This window comes from Erythrolamprus reginae, chromosome 6 (genome assembly GCF_031021105.1).
Source record: "Erythrolamprus reginae isolate rEryReg1 chromosome 6, rEryReg1.hap1, whole genome shotgun sequence".
Lineage (NCBI taxonomy): Eukaryota > Metazoa > Chordata > Lepidosauria > Squamata > Dipsadidae > Erythrolamprus > Erythrolamprus reginae.
This window is the reverse complement of record NC_091955.1, coordinates 96411180-96430524: the sequence shown is the minus strand read 5'-3', so window position 1 is coordinate 96430524 and position 19345 is coordinate 96411180.

The window sequence follows — 19345 nt, the reverse complement described above, 5'->3', positions numbered from 1 at the left end:
GGTCCCAGAGCGAGCGACGGGGGTGAATCACACTGGGAGGGTCCAGAGCGCTCAGAGAGAATGCTCTCCCAGTCCCTGAGGATCCCAAATGGTCCCTGAGCGAGCGATGGGGGTGAATCACACTGGGAGGGTCCAGAGCGCTCAGAGAGAAGGCTCTCCCAGTCCCTGAGGATCCCAGATGGTCCCTGAGCGAGCGATGGGGGTGAATCACACTGGGAGGGTCCAGAGCGCTCAGAGAGAAGGCTCTCCCAGTCCCTGAGGATCCCAAATGGTCCCTGAGCGAGCGATGGGGGTGAATCACACTGGAAGGGTCCAGAGCGCTCAGAGAGAAGGCTCTCCCAGTCCCTGAGGATCCCAAATGGTCCCTGAGCGAGCGATGGGGGTGAATCACACTGGGAGGGTCCAGAGCGCTCAGAGAGAAGGCTCTCCCAGTCCCTGAGGATCCCAGATGGTCCCTGAGCGAGCGATGGGGGTGAATCACACTGGGAGGGTCCAGAGCGCTCAGAGAGAAGGCTCTCCCAGTCCCTGAGGATCCCAACTGGTCCCTGAGCGAGCGATGGGGGTGAATCACACTGGGAGGGTCAAGAGCGCTCAGAGAGAAGGCTCTCCCAGTCCCTGAGGATCCCAGATGGTCCCTGAGCGAGCGATGGGGGTGAATCACACTGGGAGGGTCAAGAGCGCTCAGAGAGAAGGCTCTCCCAGTCCCTGAGGATCCCAAATGGTCCCTGAGCGAGCGATGGGGGTGAATCACACTGGGAGGGTCCAGAGCGCTCAGAGAGAAGGCTCTCCCAGTCCCTGAGGATCCCAACTGGTCCCTGAGCGAGCGATGGGGGTGAATCACACTGGGAGGGTCCAGAGCGCTCAGAGAGAAGGCTCTCCCAGTCCCTGAGGATCCCAACTGGTCCCTGAGCGAGCGATGGGGGTGAATCACACTGGGAGGGTCCAGAGCGCTCAGAGAGAAGGCTCTCCCAGTCCCTGAGGATCCCAAATGGTCCCAGAGCGAGCGATGGGGGTGAATCACACTGGGAGGGTCCAGAGCGCTCAGAGAGAAGGCTCTCCCAGTCCCTGAGGATCCCAAATGGTCCCTGAGCGAGCGATGGGGGTGAATCACACTGGGAGGGTCCAGAGCGCTCAGAGAGAAGGCTCTCCCAGTCCCTGAGGATCCCAAATGGTCCCTGAGCGAGCGATGGGGGTGAATCACACTGGGAGGGTCCAGAGCGCTCAGAGAGAAGGCTCTCCCAGTCCCTGAGGATCCCAACTGGTCCCTGAGCGAGCGATGGGGGTGAATCACACTGGGAGGGTCCAGAGCGCTCAGAGAGAAGGCTCTCCCAGTCCCTGAGGATCCCAGATGGTCCCAGAGCGAGCGACGGGGGTGAATCACACTGGGAGGGTCCAGAGCGCTCAGAGAGAAGGCTCTCCCAGTCCCTGAGGATCCCAACTGGTCTCAAACTGGAAGGATCCTTTTGGCTCACCAGTCCTGCTCCTTTAGATTCTTAGAACTAAGTTCAGTAGCAGCCAAATCTGTTAGGTAGGTAGGGTAGGTAGATGGATAGGTAGGTAGGTAGGTAAATAGATGGGTAGGTAGGTAGGTAGATGGATAGGTAGGTAGGTAAATAGATGGGTAGGTAGGTAGGTAAATAGATGGGTGGGTGGGTAGGTAGGTAGGTAGGTAGGTAGACAGACAGACAGACAGATAGAGGCCCTTTTTAATTCTATATGTGGAGTAGATTTCTTGCCTGGCTTAATGTGGGTTCTTAGAACCAGAAAACATCTGAATGGCCCTTTTTAATTTTAAGTGTGCTGTTGATTTAGAATAGATTTTATAGTTTTCTGCCTGGCATAAATTTAGCCATGGCCATTGTTCTTAGAACCAGGGAGGAAAACACCTGAAAAGCTCGTTTTAATGTTAGGTGATAAATTTATTAGTTATTGATTTGTAACTCATTTAACAGTTATTGATAAACGGTTTCTAGTTCTCCACCTTAGAATAATTTTAGCCTGGGCTGTGACTGAAAATGTATGTTGTTTTGACTGGTAAATGTTAATCATGACACACACTATGTGGCCCTCACCTCATGAATGTGGTTTGTTTTGCCACACACATTTGTCATCTTTATTCCTGAAATATCTGTAAATGGTGATTGAAGCTTGGTAATATTCTGCTTGACATGTACTTTTTGAAATGCAGCTGAATTTTACTTACACTATTGTTAAGTAGCTGTGATGCTGATGGTAGACAAGATATTGCCTATTTTTAATTCCTGTAGTTCCTTAATATCCTTTCATATCATTTCTTCGCCAAGAGATACCTGTTGTGATATTAAAATTTTCAACATTAAAGTTGTGTTTTCTTTCTTCTGAGAGCTGTGGTTTCTTTTACATCTCACCTTTTTTTAAAAAAATCAAAAATGTAAAATGTATTTTAAAAAAATAGTTTTTATTAAGTTCCCTTTTTAAAAAATAACTATATAAAAAAAATACAATATAATGCAAAAATACAAAAACAACAAAAAATTCAGCATAATATGTAAACTTATATTTTAAGAGGAGGAAAAATAAACCATTCTTTCCGAGTCTTCAGAGATAGACGGCATACAAATCTAATAAATTATTATTATTATTGTTGTTATTATTATTATTATTACAGTTATCAATATCTATACAATAAAATTTATATAAAATATTTTCATTTCCTGGCTTGAATATTCTGTGTCCTTTGGTATATTGAAAATATGCCCCAATTTTGGTGGAGGGGTATGAACGTTGTTTGATGGAGCACTGAGCACACTGTTATATGTTGTGTGAATTACCATGTTACCATTATTATAAAAATTAATTTAAAATTTATATATTTTTTCCAAGCAGCACGAAGCGAACAACTTCTGCCGGATGATGGTCGCATAGACACTCAAAATATTACACGGGGTAAAAGCCGAACTCAGAACAATCTACATACATATACCCGTGAAAATCTACGAAAACACACACACACATATAAATTTATTGTTTATATATATATATACGTAAACAATATATGTAAAGAAATTGTTTTTAAAAAGAATTATACAAAATTACTTAAAAAATCTAGAAACCCCCCATGTTCACTCATCCACATTCATCCAGTTCAATCATTCATAACATCGGCTGGAGACAATCTCATCACTCGGGGGCCCCATGCCCCCAGCAGAGGTAGGTTTTCAGAGCTTTATGAAAGACCAGGAGGGAGGGGGCGATAAGTCTCTCCAGAGGGAGTTTGTTCCAGAGGGCTGGGGCCACCACAGAGAAGGCTCTCCCCCTAGGCCCTGCCAACCGACATTATATGTCCGGCGGGACCTGGAGAAAGCCGACTCTGGGACCTAGCCGGCCACTGGGGTGCATGAGGCAGTGGGCATTTTGTTCCCAAAATGCCCACTTTGCAGTAGGGAACTGCATGGTCTCATTGCCTTAGAACATGGGTAGGCAAAGTTGGCTCTTCTATGACAGGTGGACTTTAACTCCCAGAATTCCTGAGCAAGAAGGATGGGCTCTGGAATTCTGGGAGTTGAAGTCCACAAGTCAAAGAAGAGCCAAGTTTAGGGGTAGTGATTTCTGACAGTCTCAAAATGGGTGAGCAGTGTGGTCGGGCAGTAGGAAAAGCAAGTAGGATGCTTGGCTGCATAGCTAGAGGTATAACAAGCAGGAATAGGGAGATTGTGATCCCCTTATATAGAGTGCTGGTGAGACCCCATTTGGAATACTGTGTTCAGTTCTGGAGACCTCACCTACAAAAAGAGATTGACAAAATTGAACGGGTCCAAAGACGGGCTACAAGAATGGTGGAAGGTGTTAAGCATAAAACGTATCAGGAAAGACTTCATGAACTCAATCTGTAGAGTCTGGAGGACAGAAGGGAAAGGGGGGACATGATTGAAACATTTAAATATGTTAAAGGGTTAAATAAGGTCCAGGAGGGAAGTGTTTTTAATAGGAAAGTGAACACAAGAACAAGGGGGCACAATCTGAGGTGAGTTGGGGGAACGATCAGAAGCAACAGGAGAAAATATTTTACTGAAAGAGTTGTAGATGCTTGGAACAAACTTCCAGCAGACGTGGTGGGTAAATCCACAGTAACTAAATTTAAATATGCCTGGGATAAATATAGATCCATCCTAAGATAAAATACAGGAAATAGTATATAAGGGCAGACTGGATGGACCAGGAGGTTTCTTGTAGCCCGTCTTTGGACCCGTTCAATTTTGTCAATATCTTTTTGTAGGTAGTGTCTCCAGAACTGGACACAGTATTATTCCAAATGTGGTCTCACCAGCATTCTATATAGTGGGATCATAATCTCCCTCTTCCTGCTCGTGATACCTCTGCTTCATTGGGGGGTTGGACTAGATGACCTACAAGGTCCCTTCCAACTGTTCTGTTATTCTGTTCATAAGAGTTGAGGATCGACTGTAGTCACTTTTTCCCCCCAGTGTGGTTATAACTTCAAGTGGTTCGTCCGTCAAACCACACAACCTGTACTCAATAAAAGGCCAGAAACACAATTCTGGAGACAATATGCTTGTGCGTTCTTTCTTTAATTGGATTCCCTTCCACTCTCCCTGGTATATTCCTGTGTTTTATAGATCTGCTTAGAATCTGGACAGGAAATAACATAATAATAATTATTATTATTTATTGGATTTGTATGCCGCCCCTCTCCGGAGACTCGGGGCGGCTAACAGCAATAATAAGACAGTGTACAATAATAATCCAATACTAAAAACGATTAAAAACCCATTAATATAAAAACCAAACATACATACATACATACCGTGCATAGAATTGTAAATGCTTAGGTGGAAAGAGTATCTCAATTCCCCCATGCCTGACGGCAGAGGTGGGTTTTAAGTAGCTTACGAAAGGCAAGGAGGGTGGGGGCAATTCTAATCTCTGGGGGGAGTTGGTTCCAGAGGGCCGGGGCCGCCACAGAGAAGGCTCTTCCCCTGGGTCCCGCTAAGCGGCATTGTTTAGTTGACGGGACCCAGAGAAGACCCACTCTGTGGGACCTAACTGGTCACTGGGATTCGTGCAGAAGAAGGCGGTCCTGGAGATAATCTGGTCCGGTGCCATGAAGGGCTTTATAAGCTGACTCCCAGTCATTAGCCATGGAACAGAGACAGCAAAGAAGAACCAGACTATTTCTGCAACTTGAACTCAGCATGAAGAGCAGCTCTGCGAGGGAGATGGGCAGTCTCCAAATTTGACACCTAAAGGAAATAAACGAGGATGAAAAAGCTGGAAATCTTCTGTTGCGAGTGGTCTAGGTCTAGCTCAGCTCTGGTCATGGATTTTGAAGATAAGAGATGGATGAGTCCTGGCATCACAGGCCAGTGTTCTTCTGAGTCTGAGAATAAGAGTGAAGGGGAGTTAGGGACTGAGGAACCACCAGAGACTGTAGCACCCCCAGTTATGGGATTGAGTGAGTCAGAATTTGCCTGAATTTGTGTTAACACATAATATTTTTGCCATGATCAGGAAGGGCCTTCTCCGTGGTGGCCCCGACCCTTTGGAATCAACTCCCCCCCAGAGATCAGAACTGCCCCCACCCTCCTTGTCTTTCGCAAATTACTTAAGACCCGCCTATATCGCCAGGCATGGGGAAAGTTAGACATCTCCCCCAGGCTTTTATATTTTTATGTACGGTATGCGTGTGTTGCATGGTTTTTAAACGATGGGTTTTTAGATGCTTTTTTAATATTAGATTTGTTTACATTGTCAGACTGTTTTATTATTGTTGTGAGCCGCCCCGAGTCTTCAGAGAGGGGTGGTATACAAATCTAATAAAATTATTATTATTATTATTATTATTATTATTATTATTATTATTATTATTATTATTATTATTATTATTATTATATGGTTGCTGTACGAATGGGTGTGATTGATTAATATTTCCAGGGATTTAAATAGCTATGCAATTTTTAATTAAATTGGATTCAATTTTATTGTAACCACTGTTTTCTTCTATGTTGTAAGCCGCCCCGAGTCTTCGCAGAGGGGCAGCGTAGAAATCCAATAAGTAAATAAATAATCAGAGTTTCCATCGAGAGGAAGCGAAGGAGGTGTTACTTGAATTGTCTCTTAAGGTTTGTTAGATTTGAACTGGGATTGTTACACTGCTTTGTCTTCTCTTTTCTTTTCCTTTTAATTTACTGCTACCCAGAGTTGCAATAATGAAGTCAGCTGGCTACGTACATTCTATAAATAAAATAATAAATCAATAAATACCTCCTGGAAGCACCCGAGGTTTTCCCTTCCCCAAGTTGGCAGAGATGCCAACAAATGCACCTATCTCTCTTTCTGTCTCCATGCCCAGAGTGGAAAGAGCTACAGCTGGAAAAAAAACCCACGTTACATAGAAATTGCCAACGCTAGAGGCAGAGAAGGTAGTAGATGCTTGGAACAAACTTCCAGCAGACGTGGTTGGTAAATCCATCAGAACTGAATTTAAACATGCCTGGGATAAACCTATATCCATCCTAAGATAAAATACAGGAAATAGTATAAGGGCAGACTAGATGGACCATGAGGTCTTTTTCTGCTGTCAATCATCTATGATCTCCTAAACCAGGTGTCCCTAATCAGGTGTCTGTGTAATACAGTGTTTCCCAACCTTGGCAACTTGAAGATATTTGGTGTAATACTGGTGTAATACAATATCCAAAAGACCACAGTTTCTCCGTTCCAACTTTATTTTAAAACAATATCATTTATTTATTGTATTTATATGCCACTCACTCCAAACAACTCCAAAGTAGAAAAGAGCCAATTTGTTTCAGTAGCTGGATTTGCCCAACACAACACATAGGGTATTCTGGAAAAGTCGTTTGTATGGGTCATTTACAGTTCGTTGTCAATTAAGATTCATTAATTTCACCTGGCTCAAACCTCCAATCTTCCTCACCTGGCCTTTCCCGCCCAAACCCCTCAGAGGCTCCCCGGGGGTCTTTCTCCCCGCCCCTCTCGCCCGTTTATTGGCTGCTCTTGTAAACCCATCCCTCGGATTGGCCGGGATGCCTCTCCTCGCTCGAGCGGCGGGGAGCACTTAAAAAGCCGGTGATTCTCCTCAGCTGTGTGGAAAATTAGCAAGCACGTTGCCCGAAGGAGCAGACTCTCGTTCTGGAGGGTCTCTCGTTCGATGCTGCGGGGCGCCGGAGAACCCAAAAACAGTCACTCCGGCGCCTCCGCAGCCAAGTCCTCGAGCTCGAGGCCGGGCAGGGCCTTTTGAGCTTTTGAGGTAAGGCTTTTTTCCCCTCAGGCTTTTTAAAACTTGCCGGATAGGGAGGCGAGGGGAGCGTGAGTTCTTTAGCCGCTTAATAGCCTAGTGTTAGATAGCACCTGTAGTAATTTTAACCCCGGGGGTGTATTCTAAGGAGTAAAATGCCAGGGACATATCTCGAAGGTGGATTATTTAAGGATTTGAACCTTGACTAAATTGTCACTTTATTTCTGAGAGCAAGGTCACCTCCTGTGGTAATTTATCTTTACCTTTAAAACTGTTAATTTTAATTTGAAAATATAGGAAATAATATAAGGGCAGAGTAGATGGACCATGAGGTCTTTTCTGCCATCAATCTATATTTCTCTGTTTCTGGTTTTGTTCTGCCTGTGGTGGTTTGGTCTTTTTAACAGGACATGGCTGAGATTACCTAATATTCCATGTATTTTACTAAAAATATGAGCCTTGGCTAACATAATCTCAGAATTACTTTAAGAGCTGGCTTTATTTCAAGAAAATAAGGTCAAACTCCTGGACTTGAACTAATTTTACTTAACTTTTTGCCTGTAGTTCCTTGAGGCAACTAGTTTTCTTATATATTTTGCTTCTTTTAAGGACTTGAGCTTTGACTGAAATTTCCTCAGGTCCCAACAAATCACTTTCTTCAAGAAATAAAGGGCAACTCCAGATACTGAAGCTTCTGTATTTTGCCTTGAAGCTAATTTTAATGCTTGTTCACCTATGGTAATTTCCCTGCTTTTAACTAGTTAAAATTACCTCATCTTTGCCGTCAGGCATGGGGGAACTGAAACATCTCCCCCTGGGCACGTTTAATTTATGCATGGTATGTCTGTGTGTATGACTGTTAGTATATGGGTTTTTTAAATATTTAAATATTTTAAATTTGCCTGATTGCTTATGATTTGTTTTTACATGTTGTGAGCCGCCCCGAGTCTTCGGAGAGGGGCGGCATACAAATCTAAGTAATAAATAAATAAATAAATCTTTATATAGTGAGAGGAAAGTCAGCTCCTGGACCTGAAGAAATACTATACCAATAAGCATTAATTTTTTCATTTCAATTTTCATTTGGTGTAGAAATGTTCAAACTAGTGAAAAAGGCTTTCAAAAAGACCAAATATAAATACCTAAAATGAACAATTTGCAGATTAGGGTGTGTAATTGAGCAGCACGCCAGAGTTAAAGATACAGTATGCAGAAAGTATCTACCTTAAATACAGTATGCAGAAAGTATCTACCTTCAAATAACTGGTCAAAAGTTAACTAATATTCCTTCAGATCCAGGAGTTGATCTTATTTTCTAGGAATTAAGTCAATTCTTGAGGTTTGGCCAATTTATTAGAATACAACTTTGGTGGAATTTGAGGTGATCTCAACCATCTCCTTGTAGAAAGACCAAACCATCACAGGTGAATGAGAAAATTAAAATTTGCTTCCCAGTAAAGCCTGAGGAAATTATAGCCATACCCTTGCAGGCTAAAAGCACATAAAATTACAGGATTAGTATTCTAGTTTCTGAACATCTTTCGGTTATTTGGTGATATTGATTTTTCTTCCCCAAAGGCATGAATCCAATAGACGAAGAAGAAGACATCAACAGTAAGACAGATGGTTTCATTTACTCTTCAGTGTATTAGAAAGCGAGGAACTGTATAGAACTGTATTGAAGGCAGGAAATGTATTGAAAGCGAGGAACTGTATAGAACTGTATTGAAGGCAGGTACTGTTAGCGACATGTTGCTGCAAAAATGTTTAGACCTTGCTAAATTTTACTTGCTTCGGCAAAGTAGTTTATTAAAAAACCCCAACATTAAAATGTATCAATGGCAGCGAGCCAGAAGGCTAAATTGCACTCACCACTACGGCTCGTAAGTTCTTGTGGGAACGGCGCGATTTTGCTGTTGAACCTGTGGAGGTAGAAAAATTGCGCCTGTGTTTCAGCATGGTTTTACCTGTGGCTCCGTGCGTGATTTTTTAGCTGGTTCTACCTGTGGCTCCTACCTCCACAGGTGCAGCAACAAAATCGCACTGGTCCTGCAAGAACTTTTTGAGCTGTGAGCACAATTTAGCGTTCTGTCTCGTAGCCCACCACTGATCCATGTTAAAAAGAGCAGTCATAAGTTTATGACTTAGATAAAAAGTATCAAAAAAAATTCTGACTCACCCTAATTTTGGTTATTGGCTGTGGTTCTTAGAACCAGATCACATTCCACATTCCACATATACCCTGGTGATGGGGGTGATGCCCCTACTTATAGAGGTCTTTCAGTCCGTGAGCTTTCGGACACTCACCCTGAATGAGATCAAGCGGCCGCCTGTCTCATTGAGTTTCTGAGTGGACACTGTGGGAGACTAGCACTGGAAGTCTTCTCTGGGGTTGCCCTTTCAGTCCCTGAGTGAGCAGTGAGGGCGAATCACATTGGAAGAGACAACAGCGCTCAGCTAAAAGCTGAGTTTTCGGAGAGGGGCGGCATATAAATCCAATAAATCTAATCTAATCTAATCTAATCTAATCTCCTCCAATGCCTGAGGACCCCCTCAGTGAGACTCAGACCGGAAGGGAATCCTTCGGGATCACCTCCCTCCCAGTACCAGCCAGACTTCTTAAAGCCCAAAGTGATGCAATTGGATAGGAGGTGTATTGACAGAGGATAATATTGGTGGCTCACCATTGAAATGAGGCGTCCTTGGTGGTGTCTGAGCTTAGTGGCTTCCTTGTAGAGGTTTTGTTAGGAAACTAGGGAACATCATCAGTGCTGGAAGGGAGTGCAGTTTGCTCTCAGTTTATGGTTTTAGTGGCTTCTTTCAGTGTTGGTGTAAATGGTCATGGACAGGGGTAGGCAAAGTTGGCTCTTTTATGGCATGTGGACTTCAACTCCCAGAATTCCTGAGCTAGCATGATTGTCTCAGGAAGTCTGGGAGTTGAAGTCCACAAATCATAGAAGATTTGGAGTCTTGGAGATTATTTGTTGTTAGCTTCTTTGGCAGTAGCTTCATGGGACATTCGGTATTTCTTGATAGTTAGTCAGGTGTTGGCCATTTTTAATGCTAATGTGGCCAGTAGTTTTCTAGCCTTGCAGACTAAAGGATGGAACCAGTACTGACAAATTTTCCTTGGAAGAGGCAATGCTTGCTAGGCGCAGAAGAACAAGAAAAAATTGAAAGAAGAAACCAGAAAGCAAGAAATTGTCTCCAGCCCAAGACTGTTGGCCTTCAGCTGTTACGTCATCATCTATGCTGTGAGGTAAGTTTGGCTGAGATTTACAGTCCCCCAGGATTTTAGGGTATGGGTGGGGTTCATCTTCCACTACTTTATGTTAAGTAGGGGTAACCCTGCACATGACATAAAAGAATGCACTACTGTGTATTGTGAATCTTAGGAGGAAAACTCCATTGGCAACTGAAGTAACGTTGATTTTTTTTCTTAATCTCAAAGGCTTCTACCACACCAAATTAGAAGACAGACGATTCAATTGTCAGCCAGCAGTGTAGATGGTAGAAACAGAAGAACAAATAGAAAGAATGAATGAATGATATCTTTACTTCACCAAGCAAATCAAAGTGACCTATAGATAATAGACTTCATACCATTCTGGCCTGGCATAATTTAGCTCTGGCAATGGTTCTTAGAACCAGAAAGAAACCCTCAGTGGCCATTTTTAATGTGAGGTGTGGCCGTTGATCAATTTTAGATTTCATAGATTTCTGCCTGGCATAATTTAGCCCTGGCAATGGTTCTTAGAACCAGAAATAAACCCTCAGTGGCCATTTTTAATGTGAGGTGTGGCCATTGATCAATTTAGATTTCATAGATTTCTGCCTGGCATAATTTAGCCCTGGCAATGGTTCCTAGAACCAGAAATAAACCCTCAGTGGCCATTTTTAATGTGAGGTGTGGCCATTGATCAATTTAGATTTCATAGATTTCTGCCTGGCATAATTAAGCCCTGGCAATGGTTCCTAGAACCAGAAATAAACCCTCAGTGGCCATTTTTAATGTGAGGTGTGGCCGTTGATCAATTTAGATTTCATAGATTTCTGCCTGGCATAATTTAGCCCTGGCAATGGTTCCTAGAACCAGAAAGAAACCCTCAGTGGCCATTTTTAATGTGAGGTGTGGCCGTTGATCAATTTTAGATTTCATAGATTTCTGCCTGGCATAATTTAGCCCTGGCAATGGTTCTTAGAACCAGAAATAAACCCTCAGTGGCCATTTTTAATGTGAGGTGTGGCCATTGATCAATTTAGATTTCATAGATTTCTGCCTGGCATAATTTAGCCCTGGCAATGGTTCCTAGAACCAGAAATAAACCCTCAGTGGCCATTTTTAATGTGAGGTGTGGCCATTGATCAATTTAGATTTCATAGATTTCTGCCTGGCATAATTAAGCCGTGGCAATGGTTCTTAGAACCAGAGAGAAACCTCAACAGCCTTTTACTAATGCTAGATCTGGCTGTTGATTTATGAAAGATCTTATAGTTTTCTAGCTTTAGAGAATAAGGGATGGAGCAAGTGCTGACAAATTTTCCCTGGAAGAGACAACCACTTGTTGGGCACGTCAGAAGAAGAAAGAAGTCTGAAAGAAGAAACCAGAAAGCAAGAAATTGTCTCCAGACCAAGACTGTTGGCCTTCTGCTGTTACGTCATCATCTATGCTGTGTGGTAAGTTTGGCTGAATCTTACAGTCCCCCAAGGTTTTAGGATACGGGTGGGGTTCATCTTCCACTACTTTATGCTAATCAGGGTAACCCTGCACATCAAATAAAAGAATGCACCACTGAGTATTGTGAATCTTAGAAGTAAAACTCCAGTAGCAACTGAAGTAACGTTGATTTTTTTAATTTTATTTCAAAGGCATGTCGCACACCAACTTAGAAGACAGACTATTCACTTGCCAGCCTACGGGGTTGATAGGAAAGATAGAAATTTAGCCCTGGCAATGGTTCTTAGAATCAGAAAGAAACCCTCAGTGGCCATTTTTAATGTCAGGTGTGGCCATTGATCAATTTTAGATTTCATAGATTTCTGCCTGGCATAATTTAGCCTTGGCAATTGTTCTTAAAACCAGAAAGAAACCCTCAGTGGCCATTTTTAATGTGAGGTGTGGCCATTGATCAATTTTAGATTTCATAGATTTCTGCCTGGCATAATTTAGCCTTGGCAATTGTTCTTAAAACCAGAAAGAAACCCTCAGTGGCCATTTTTAATGTGAGGCGTGGCCATTGATGAATTTTAGATTTCATAGATTTCTGCCTGGCATAATTTAGCCCTGGCAACGGTTCTTAAAACCAGAAAGAATCCCTCAGTGGCCATTTTTAATGTGAGGTGTGGCTATTGATCAATTTAGATTTCATAGATTTCTGCCTGGCATAATTTAGCCCTGGCAATGGTTCCTAGAACCAGAAATAAACCCTCAGTGGCCATTTTTAATGTGAGGTGTGGCCATTGATCAATTTAGATTTCATAGATTTCTGCCTGGCATAATTAAGCCGTGGCAATGGTTCTTAGAACCAGAGAGAAACCTCAACAGCCTTTTACTAATGCTAGATCTGGCTGTTGATTTATGAAAGATCTTATAGTTTTCTAGCTTTAGAGAATAAGGGATGGAGCAAGTGCTGACAAATTTTCCCTGGAAGAGACAACCACTTGTTGGGCACATCAGAAGAAGAAAGAAGTCTGAAAGAAGAAACCAGAAAGCAAGAAATTGTCTCCAGACCAAGACTGTTGGCCTTCTGCTGTTACGTCATCATCTATGCTGTGTGGTAAGTTTGGCTGAATCTTACAGTCCCCCAAGGTTTTAGGGTATGGGTGGGGTTCATCTTCCACTACTTTATGCTAATCAGGGTAACCCTGCATATGAAATAAAAGAATGCACCACTGAGTATTGTGAATCTTAGAAGTAAAACTCCAGTAGCAACTGAAGTAACGTTGATTTTTTTAATTTTATTTCAAAGGCATGTCGCACACCAACTTAGAAGACAGACTATTCACTTGCCAGCCTACGGGGTTGATAGGAAAGATAGAAATTTAGCCCTGGCAATGGTTCTTAGAATCAGAAAGAAACCCTCAGTGGCCATTTTTAATGTGAGGTGTGGCCATTGATCAATTTTAGATTTCATAGATTTCTGCCTGGCATAATTTAGCCTTGGCAATTGTTCTTAAAACCAGAAAGAAACCCTCAGTGGCCATTTTTAATGTGAGGCGTGGCCATTGATGAATTTTAGATTTCATAGATTTCTGCCTGGCATAATTTAGCCCTGGCAACGGTTCTTAAAACCAGAAAGAATCCCTCAGTGGCCATTTTTAATGTGAGGTGTGGCTATTGATCAATTTAGATTTCATAGATTTCTGCCTGGCATAATTTAGCCCTGGCAATGGTTCTGAAAACCAGAAAGAAACCCTCAGTGGCCATTTTTAATGTGAGGTGTGGCCATTGATCAATTTAGATTTCATAGATTTCTGCCTGGCATAATTTAGCCCTGGCAATGGTTCTTAGAACCAGAAAGAAACCTCAACAGCCTTTTTGTAATGCTAGATCTGGCTGTTGATTTATGAAAGATCTTATAGTTTTCTAGCTTTGGAGAATAAGGGATGGAGCAAGTGCTGACAAATTTTCCCTGGAAGAGACAACACTTGCTGGGCACGAAGTGAAAGAAGAAAGAAGAAAGCAAGGAAATGTCTCCAGCCAAAGACTGTTGGCCTTCTGCTGTTACGTCATCATCTATGCTGTGAGTTTGTTTAGGATATGGGTGGGGTTCATCTTCTACTACTTTATGCTAAGCATTTTTAGTAAAATAGATGCAATTCTAGGTAATCTCATCCATGTCCTGTTAAAAAGACCCAACCACCAAAGGCAGGTCAAAATTAAAAACAATTTTAAAGGTAAAGATTAAATTACCGCAGGAGGTGACCTTGCTCTCAGAAATAAAGTGACCTGGGGCAATTTTAGTCAAGGCTCAAATCCTTAAAGAAGCAAAATATGCACAAAGGGTCAAAAGTTAACTAATATTACTTCAGGTCCAGGAGTTGATCTTATTTTCTAGGAATTAAGTCAATTCCTGAGGTTTAGCCAATTTATTAGAATAAAATTTTGGTGGAATTTGTGGTGATCTCAACCATCTCCTTGTAAAAAGACCAAACCATCACAGGTGAATGAGAATTAAAATTTGCTTCCCAGTAAAGCCTGAGGTAATTATAGCCATGCCCTTCCAGGCTAAAAGCACATAAAATTACAGGGTTAGTATTCTAGTTTCTGAACATCTTTTGGTTATTTGGTGATACTGATTTTTTTTCCCCCAAAGGCATGAATCCAATAGATGAAGAAGACATCAACAGTAAGACATTTATTCTTCAGTGTATTGAAAATGAGGAAGCCTGGCAGGTACTGTTTGCGACATGTCGTTGCAAAACATTTTGGACCTGGCTAAAGTTTACTTGCTTCGGCAAAGTTGTTTATTAAAAAAACCCAACATTAAAATGTATGGATGGCAGGGAGGCGGAAGGCTAAATTGCACTCGCCACTGCGGCTCGTAAGTTCTTGTGGGACCAGCGCGATTTTGCTGTTGAACCTGTGGAGGTAGAAAAATTGCGCCTGTGTTTCAGCATGGTTTTACCTGTGGCTCCGTGCGTGATTTTTTAGCTGGTTATACCTGTGGCTCCTACCTCCACAGGTGCAGCAGCAAAATCGCACTGGTCCCGCAAGAACCTACGAGCTGTGGCGGTGAACGCAATTTAGCGTTCCGGTTCTGGGGATGCCCTTTCAGTCCCTGAGGAAGCAGTGAGGGCGAATCACACTGGAAGAGACAACAGCGCTGAGCTAAAAGCCTCCTCCAATGCCTGAGGAACCCCTCAGTGAGACTCAGACCGGAAGGGAATCCTTTGGGATCACCTCCCTCCCATCTTAGAAATAATGCCAGTACCAGCCAGACTTCTTAAAACTGAAAGTGATGCAATTGGATACGAGGTATATTGACAGAGGATAATATTTGTGGTTCACCATGGAAATGAGGCGTCCTTGGTGGTGTCTGAGCTTAGTGGCTTCCTTGTAGAGGTTTTGTTAGGAAACTAGGGAACATCATCAGTGCTGGAAGGGAGTGCAGTTTGCTCTCAATTTATGGTTTTAGCGGCTTCTTTCAGTGTTGGTGTAAATGGTCTTGGACAGGGGTAGGCAAAGTTGGCTCTTCTATGGCATGTGGACTTCAACTCCCAGAATTCCTGAGCTAGCATGATTGTCTCAGGAAGTCTGGGAGTTGAAGTCCACAAATCATAGAAGATTTGGAGTCTTGGAGATTCTTTGTTGTTAGCTTCTTTGGCAGTAGCTTCATGGGACATTCGGTATTTCTTGATAGTTAGTCTGGTGTGAATGATAATAATAAAGCCTCATTGGCCATTTTTAATGCTAGGTGTGGCCAATTTATCTATCTATCTATCTATCTATCTATCTATCTATCCATCCATCCATCCATCCATCCATCCATCTACTTACTTACTAACTTACTTACTAACTTACTTACTTACTAACTTACTTACTTACTTACATACTTACTTACTTACTTACTTACATACTTAGTTACTTATTTACTTACTTACTTACCTACTTACTTACTTACTTACTTATTTATTTTTATAGATTTTATAAATTTGTGCCAGGCATAATATAGCCTTGGCAATGGTTCTTAGAACCAGAAAGAAAACCTCAGCTGCCCCTTTTAATGCTAACTGTGGCCATTTATTTTATTTACTTCTTAATTTCTTAATTTTATTCATTTATAGATTTTATAAATTTATGCCAGGTGTAATATAGCCCTGGCAATGGTCTTAGAACCAGAATGAAAACGTCAATGACCCTTTTTAATGCTAGTGTGGCCATTTATTTTTTTATGTTTTTTAAAATGTTATCTTATTTTTTTATAGATTTTATAAATATGTGCCAGGCGTAACATAGTCCTGGCATATGGTTCTTAGAACCAGAAAGCAAACTCCAACAGCCTTTTACTAATGCTAGATCTGGCTGTTGATTTATGAAAGATCTTATAGTTTTTTAGCCTTGCAGACTAACGGATGGAACCAGTGCTGACAAATTTTCCTTGGAGGGAGCAACGCTGGCTGTGTGCAGCAGAAGAAGAAAGAAGTGTGAAAGAAGAAACCAGAAAGCAAGAAAATGTCTCCAGACCAAGACTGTTGGCCTTCTGCTGTTATGTCATCATCTATGCTGTGTGGTAAGTTTGGCTGAATCTTACAGTCCCCCAAGGTTTTAGGATACGGGTGGGGTTCATCTTCCACTACTTTATGCTAATAAGGGTAACCCTGCATATGAAATAAGTAATGTTGACTTTTTTATTTATTTCAAAGGCGTGAACCACACCAACTTAGAAGACAGACTATTCACTTGCCAGCCTGCGGGGTTGATATTAAAAATAGAAATTTAGCCCTAGCAATGGCTCTTAGAACCCGTATGAATATCTAAATGGCCCTTTTTAATACTAGATGCGGCCAATAATTGATAATAGATTTTATACCTTTTTTGCCTGGCATAATTTAGCCCTGGCAAAGGTTCTTAGAACCAGAAAGAAAACCTTTATGGCTTTTTTAATGATAGGTGTGGCCAGTAAATAATGTATTTTATACCTTTTTTGCCTGGCATAATTTAGCCCTGGCAATGGCTCCTAGAACCAGAAAGAAAATTTCAATGGACCTTTTTAAGGAGAGGTGTGGCCATTGATCAATTTCAGATTCCATAGATTTCTGCCTGGCATAATTAAGCCGTGGCAATGGTTCTTAGAACCAGAAAGAAACCTCAACAGCCTTTTTGTAATGCTAGATCTGGCTGTTGATTTATGAAAGACCTTATAGTTTTCTAGCTTTGGAGAATAAGGGATGGAGCAAGTGCTGGCAAATTTTCCTTGGAAGAGACAACACTTGTTGGGCACATCAGAAGAAGAAAGAAGTCTGAAAGAAGAAACCAGAAAGCAGGAAAATGTCTCCAGACCAAGACTGTTGGTCTTCAGCTGTTATGTCATCATCTGTGCTGTGTGGGAAGTTTGGCTGAATCTTACAGTCCCCCAAGGTTTTAGGATACGGGTGGGGTTCATCTTCCACTACTTTATGCTAATCAGGGTAACCCTGCACATCAAATAAAAGAATGCACCACTGAGTATTGTGAATCTTAGGAGTAAAACTCCAGTAGCAACTGAAGTAACGTTGATTTTTTAAATTTTATTTCAAAGGCATGTACCACACCAACTTAGAAGACAGCCTATTCACTTGCCAGCCTGCGGGGTTGATAGGAAAAATAGAAATTTAGCCCTAGCAATGGTTCTTAGAACCCGTATGAATATCTAAATGGCCCTTTTTAATAATAGATGTGGTCAATAATTGATAATAGATTTTATACCTTTTTTGCCTGGCATAATTTAGCCCTGGCAAAGGTTCTTAGAACCAGAAAGAAAACCTTTATGGCCTTTTTTAATGATAGGTGGGGCCAGTAAATAATGTATTTTATACCTTTTTTGCCTGGCATAATTTAGCCCTGGCAATGGCTCCTTGAACCAGAAAGAAAATTTCAATGGACCTTTTTAATGTGAGCTGTGGCCATTGATCAATTTTAGATTTCATAGATTTCTGCCTGGCATAATTAAGCCCTGGCAATGGTTCTTAGAACCAGAAAGAAACCTCAACAGCCTTTTACTAATGCTAGATCTGGCTGTTGATTTATGAAAGATCTTATAGTTTTCTAGCTTTGGAGAATAAGGGATGGAGCAAGTGCTGGCAAATTTTCCTTGGACGAGACAACACTTGTTGGGCACATCAGAAGAAGAAAGAAGTCTGAAAGAAGAAACAAGGAAGCAGGAAAATGTCTCCAGCCCAAGACTGTTGGTCTTCAGCTGTTATGTCATCATCTGTGCTGTGTGGTAAGTTTGGCTGAATCTTACAGTCCCCCAAGGTTTTATGATATGGGTGGGGTTCATATTCCACTACTTTATGCTAATAAGGGTAACCCTGCATATCAAATAAAAGAATGCACCATTGAGTATTGTGAATCTTAGGAGTAAAACTCTAGTAGCAACTGAAGTAACGTTGATTTTTTTAATTTTATTTCAAAGGCATGTACCACACCAACTTAGAAGACAGACTATTCACTTGCCAGCCTGCGGGGTTGATAGTAAAAATAGAAATTTAGCCCTAGCAATGGTTCTTAGAACCCGTATGAATATCTAAATGGCCCTTTTTAATACTAGATGTGGCCAATAATTGATAATAGATTTTATATCTTTTTTGCCTGGCATAATTTAGCCCTGGCAAAGGTTCTTAGAACTAGAAAGAAAACCTCTATAGCCTTTTTTACTATGAGGTGTGGCCAGCAATTGATAATCGGTTTTATACCTATTTTGCCTGGCCTAATTTAGCTCTGGCAATGGCTCCTAGAACCAGAAAGAAAATTTCAATGGACCTTTTTAATGTGAGGTGTGGCCATTGATCAATTTTAGATTTCATAGATTTCTGCCTGGCATAATTAAGCCCTGGCAATGGTTCTTAGAACCAGAAAGAAACCTCAACAGCCTTTTACTAATGCTAGATCTGGCTGTTGATTTATGAAAGATCTTATAGTTTTCTAGCTTTGGAGAATAAGGGATGGAGCAAGTGCTGGCAAATTTTCCATGGAAGAGACAACACTTGTTGGGCACATCAGAAGAAGAAAGAAGTCTGAAAGAAGAAACAAGGAAGCAGGAAAATGTCTGCAGACCAAGACTGTTGGTCTTCAGCTGTTATGTCATCATCTATGCTGTGTGGTAAGTTTGGCTGAGTCTTACATTCCCCCAAGGTTTTAGGATATGGGTGGGGTTCATCTTCCACTACTTTATGCTAATCAGGGTAACCCTGCATATGAAATAAAAGAATGCACCACTGAGTATTGTTAATCTTAGGAGTAAAACTCCAGTAGCAAATGAAGTAACATTGATTTTTTTAATTTTATTTCAAAGGCATGTACCACACCAACTTAGAAGACAGACTATTCACTTGCCAGCCTGCGGGGTTGATAGTAAAAATAGAAATTTAGCCCTAGCAATGGT